This window comes from Heterocephalus glaber, unplaced genomic scaffold (genome assembly GCF_053883595.1).
Source record: "Heterocephalus glaber isolate CG9 unplaced genomic scaffold, H.glaber_assembly_v1.0 deba00001504, whole genome shotgun sequence".
In the NCBI taxonomy this organism is placed as follows: Eukaryota; Metazoa; Chordata; class Mammalia; order Rodentia; family Bathyergidae; genus Heterocephalus; species Heterocephalus glaber.
This window is the reverse complement of record NW_028258324.1, coordinates 5,921,065-5,927,064: the sequence shown is the minus strand read 5'-3', so window position 1 is coordinate 5,927,064 and position 6,000 is coordinate 5,921,065.

Below are 6,000 nucleotides of genomic sequence, written 5' to 3'. Positions count from 1 at the left end.
TGTTTGAACTGTATGACCTTTCAAGAATGTTCTGTTAAACTCTTTCCCCCTCACAAGAAGGTTCTGTTAAGCTCCACCCCCTCTCAGGAATGTTCTGTAACTGCTCAGTTTGCTCTGGGCTGCCCTCAACCCAATGTATCAAAATCGTTTGTGACAGTTTGAATTGTGTGACCTTTCAGGAATGTTCTGTTAAGCTCCGCCCCCTCTCAAGAATGTTCTGTAACTCTGCCCCCCTGCTTTAGTGAGCTTGCTCACCTACCCTGTAGATCCCTATATAAGGAGGCTCTCATTTCTAGTAGTATGCTCAAACTTAGGGCGCACTGGTGTAATAAAGGTTTTTTTTCTCCTCCTCTTCTACTGACCATCAGATTCTTGAGTCCTCAAATTATGAGAGCTGTGACCCAGAGCTGCCACACTGAGCTGTAAAGCTCAGTTGTGCCTCAGAGTTGTGGCACTTGGCTCCAATACTGAGCTGTAACACTTGGCTATAGCACTGAGCTGCTCTGCTCTGCTGCAACATTCCTCCTAGCAAGAAAGTCCTCTCCTTTGCCATGCTGAGCTTGAACCCTGTGAGGGCACTCACCAACCCTAACCTGCCTGGTCGCCCTTTCCCAGTCTGCCTTCCCTGGAGCAGACACTTGATGTTAGTCATCAGCTGAGCCTGGCACTCGGGCTGGTATGCACCTGCCACTCTATAAGTGTGTGACTTCCAGAACAGGGGTGGGGACACAACTGCATCCCACATACACCCATGGAATTAGCCCTCCCTGAGTCTAAGCATTGCTGTGGATGGTAGGAGGGCTTTCCTGGTGCTCCTCGGGCCCATTGATTCTAGAGATTGATTTGTCAGATAAGTCTGGCCAGGTAGATGTGCCTAACATCTGCAAGTGGCTATCGGGACATGGTCTTTGTCCTTACTGAGTTTATAGTCATAGGGAGGGACAGAGGATAAACCTAATACCATATAAACAAGGAGGCTTGTGAGAGTGCTGGGCAGGGATCAGAGATGGCTCTGAGGTGGTGTTCAGATGGAAGATAAAGAGATCACAAACCTGCAGTGCACCATCTGGGGGTGAGCAAGCCAGGCAGAGGGGACAGTCAGAACAAAGGCCTCAGGTGAGCTTCAGCTTGACTCATGGGAGGGGCATTGAGGAGGTCAGTGTGGCATTATGAGGAAGGGGAGACAAAGGAGCCCTTGATATGCTTTCTTCCAAGAAGTACCCCAACTATATCTGTCTTTTGAGACCAGAAACACCTCCTGTACACCTGGCAGTCCGAGAACTCCAAGCTGATCCTCCTTCCCTACAGTTGCCCAGAGGGGTCACCTCCAGGGGAGGCCAGGGACAAGTGAGAGTGGGTTGGGGAGGACAAGCCTGATTCCAGTTTCTTCCTGACTCAGAGCCTTTTGGTTTCTGCCTTAAAACACTCCATTATTTCATCAGTGTCATTCTAGGAAGCTGGGTGCCCTTATTTTAAAGGTGGGGAACTGAGGCCTGAGATGAGATCAGAGCTGGGACTTGTGTAGCCTTACGTTCCTGGGCAGACCATCATAGCCAGGTCAGACTCCCTTTTCTCCCTGACAAGCGTGGGCTGTCCTTTCTTACTGGGGTCCCAGGACTATCACATCAGAATTTCAACAGGGGCTCCATAAAAATGCAGGTTCCTAGCTGTCCCCAACCCCGACCCATAGAATCAGACTCTATAGCAGCCCAAGAATTAACATTTTAAACCAGTTCCTCCATAGATTCTAGAAACCCTAAACCTTAGGCCCCCTGTGGGCCTGGGCCTGGCAGACTGGCCCCACTTAAAGTCCAACAGAGTGATCCCTTTATGGCTCTATTTCTCAATTGATGAATGGTGGTAAGGAAGATATGCTACCACCCGAGTACAAACTGGGACATCTTCCTGGGTATCAGCCCAACTTGAGTTAGCTAGCCCATCATTAAAATGTCATTTTGATATTAAAAGAGACTGCTGTACTGTGGAGTAGACAATAAATTTGACAGTTTATGATAAAACACAAGATGACAGAGGACATTGTAGTGTGTGGTTAGCTGCTTTCTTCCAGAATTGGCTTCCCTCTCTGCTGTGGAGGGCAAGCCTTGAAGCCTTCTTAACTTCCACTGGGGCCTGAACTAGTTCAGGCTTCTTAGTTTGTCTCCCTGGATGCATTAGGATTATAGGTTCGGGTTTGCAGAGAGATGAGTTCTAATCCTGCCACCTCACTAGCTCTGTACCTCAGTTTCTTCATCAGTAAAATGGGCATAATACCTCACTGCTCCTGGAGTGGTTAAGACTCCATGTGCCTTGGTGTTGTAGTCAGAAGGATTCAGCAATGGAATACATGAAATACAGGACATCTAACTTACAAGGTTATTTTATGATAATTACCCAAAGAGTCAAATCCAAAGGAGTGAAAGAAATTAACCACACACTAGAAGCCCAAAGGATTCAACTGAGGGCCTAGATCCCAGCAGTTTCCCACACAAGTCCAGCTAAAGGCCTAGAGTCCAAGGCAATGTCCTCCTCGAGCCCAGCCTGTGGCCTAGAGACCACAGCAATGTTTCATGCTTGTCCAAATTGAGGATTTGCACCTGGAAGGCCCAAAGGCCAGTGGTGGAAGCCAGAAATCTATGCTGGTGAGATGAAGGGTGTGTGCCACCAAGCTGAGGGATCCACATTGGAGACAGGAAGTGATGCTCATGGTGAAGACCAGAGCTCCCCTGATGAAAACAGCAGCCATTCCCAGCAACAGCGAGGCCCCGAGCTCCTCCAATGAGAACATCCTAGTTTTCATCAGGAAAACCTTCCACAGTTAAGCTTCTCCTAGAAAATCAACAGGCCAAGATCTTCCCCTCCAGTTCTCTTTTTATGGCTATTGGTAACAATGTTCAGGTTGATCTTTCACACCCAGACCATGCTGATTCAGTTCAGCTGGGCGTAAAAAATTGACCATTAGTCAATCCACCACACTTGGTGTACAGCGACTCTAGTAAATTAGAGTTGTTCCTTTACTGCTGACAGCCTGCTTCCAGGCTGGTTCTGTGCATTACAATTCAAGGCTCTGTGGAGAAGGGAAATGTTCCATAATCCTCTACCCTCCGGAGCATCTGGCCCTATCTTCCCTCCCCAAATGCTTGGACAAGGACCTGTGGCCAACATCTGTCTTGTCCCAAGTCCCTAGGGTTAGGCTAATATTTCCCCCCCCTCCTCAGCTGGGTAGCAAGGCACAGGGGTAAAAAGTTGCCACAGCTACAAGTGGACTGGGCACCATGCCCCCCCATGGCTCCCTGAATCCAAGAGGTTCAGTGTCTTGCCTGAAGCCACAGAGCCAGACCACAGCCTGGAGCTGTGCTGACCAACATAGTAGCCATTGGCTGTACATAGTTATTGACATTTACTGAGTTAAATGAATTAAGATGAAATAAAAAGTCAGTTCCTCAGCCACACTAACCACACTCCAAATGTGCATAATCAAATGTGAGCAGTGGCTACCATGTTGGGCAATGTAGATGAGTATTTTCATCATCCCAAAAAGTTCTTTCCATCAACGCTGGTCTAGAGCAATGACTCGCAGTCTTGACTAACCACTGTTCTCACCCAGAGAGCTTTTAAAAACCGACCTCTGGGCTTCCTTCCCTTGTGGAGGTGTTAAACAGCAGCCAGGACTAAGATCCCACAGTTCCAAAGCTCCACTTACTTTATTTACTGGAAAAATTCTCAACTTTGGGTCCAAACCTTGTGTGAGTGTTCCTACCCTGCTCTCAGCCCATATATGCAGGGCCAGGGCAGGGGGCTTTGGTTTTGTGGGATTTGTTCTTTTATCCCAGCTGGGCTGCCCTGGCCCTTTCCCCTCTCCCTGGGTATTGTGAAAGAGGCCTGGCCTCTCTGATGGGATTCATGGAGGGGAGGGAAGGGAGGAGAGGGGTTGGGTTCATGAGATGTGGATAGGAGGACTTGGCACACAGATGCTTTTGCACTCACCTGAGTGTATAGTGAGGAGTGCAGCCACTGGCCGGCTCTGTGTCCACACACTTCCTGGAAACTGCTCCCAAGTGACCCCTGGTTTATTGACACCACTATTTCCAGTATCCCATAGCAGTTCCAGTCATGCCACCCACTGCCTGAAACGTAGAAGGACAGACCAAAGATGGATCCTCATCCAGAGGGACTCTAATATCCCTACCAGAGAAGACTTTTTACTAGAGTGGCCACGGCCACCGGATGGAGGAGGGTTGGGGATGCTGAAGGTTGATGGCCCCATTGGATCTGTCCTCAGTCTGGAAGGATGGCCTGCCTTTAGAGAAAGCTGGTATGTCAGCTCCACAGATGGTACCACTGAGGTCCAGAATTGCTGTGGGACTTCCTGGGGAGGGCACCTAGCAGGGTCACTGTCACAACAGGTGGGCTTGGAGCCACAGACTCATCTGTACAAAGCCTCCCTTTTGGCTTTCAACCCTAGAAGGGGACTTGTGGCTCCCTGGTCCTCTAAGACTAATCCCTAGTCATCTTGTCTACACTGGGTACCCTTACAATCTGCCTCATTCCTGACCCTACCTGCTTTGTCCTTGCTCACCACACCCCTGTTCAGTCCTGTTACCAGATCTTTGCTGAGTCAGTTGCTTACACCTGGGCCACCCTTCCTCTTCTGAGTCCTGGTCATATCTGTCCCCTGGAGCCAATATTCTCATGGGAAGAAGACAATGAAACAAGTCCAGAGTGTTACATAGTTATAAATTACTGGAGGAAAATAAAGCAGAGAAAGGAGTGGGGTGGGTTGGCATTTTAAGTAGGATGGTCAGAGAAGGCTACACTGAGATAACATTTGAACAAGGTCCTGATAGAAGTTAAGGGCACTGGTACAGGAGTCAGTGTAAGAGGACTGAGATGGAGGTGTGGCTGGTACGTTCCCATTTGAGTCAGGGTCTTGCTATGTAGGCTGGCCTTGAACTCACTAGGTAACCCAGTCTGGCCTCAAACTCATGGTGATCCTCCTGCCTCAGCCTCCCACGAGCTGGGATTATAGGCATGCAGCACCATGCCTGGCTTTCTGGCTGGTACATTCTTGTTTAAGAATAGTGAGAAGGTCAATGTGGCTGAAGCAGAGAGAGCCAAGGAAGAGTGGTCTCAGTAGAGACAAAGAGGTGTCAGCCACATCAATGGAGCAGAGGAAGCATGACGTCACACACTTCATATTAACTGACAACTTAATGTCAAGTTCGGGCATGAATTAATAGCTCATGGAATTTCCCTCCCTTACCATGACAGTGTAATATGATTGTTTTACAGTTGTGACCACGCAGGCTGGGAGAGGTGGTATGACTCCTGCTAGCTCACCCAGCTTAGAGGCAACAGGGCCTGTACTCATCTCCAGACCTGCCCTACCCTGGGAAAAGCCCTGAGCTCTCCTGTTCAAAGTTTCAACGGCAGCCATCTGCAGGTGCAGGGCAAACTGATAGTATATGGGGCTTTCCAGGTGCAGGCTGGGCTGGGCTCAGTGGGGAGTGTCCAGCCTTTCATCCTTTCCCTGTACTGAGCTGGGATGGCTTTGGCCCTCGGGTAGAGGGGTGGAGAGTGATTCCAGGATGAGAGGCTCTGCTATAGGGACCTTCCTGTGGGCTTTGTGCTTGGACAGAGACCTACCCACTACAGGAGCACAGGAAAAAGATGCTCCCCCGCAGCCACCCTTAACATAGAGTTCACCCCAAAACTGAGCTCTGGCACAATTCGGAGCCCTCAATCAGAACTGGAGTCCAATCTAATGGAGGTGGCACAAGTCAGGTGTAGTGTCCCCAGCTCCTCCTCCCTGATGGGTAAGGATATAGAAGACAGTAACCTGGGAAGATTGGGAGGGTGAGTAAAATCATCCAGGGACTCTCACTTTGAGCAAACCTGACATTTAAAAACCATTTTATTTATTTGTGGGGGTTTTTTTGGGGGGGGGGCTGAGACAGGGTCAGACTGGCCTTGAACTATGTAGCCCAAGCTGGCCTTGAACAT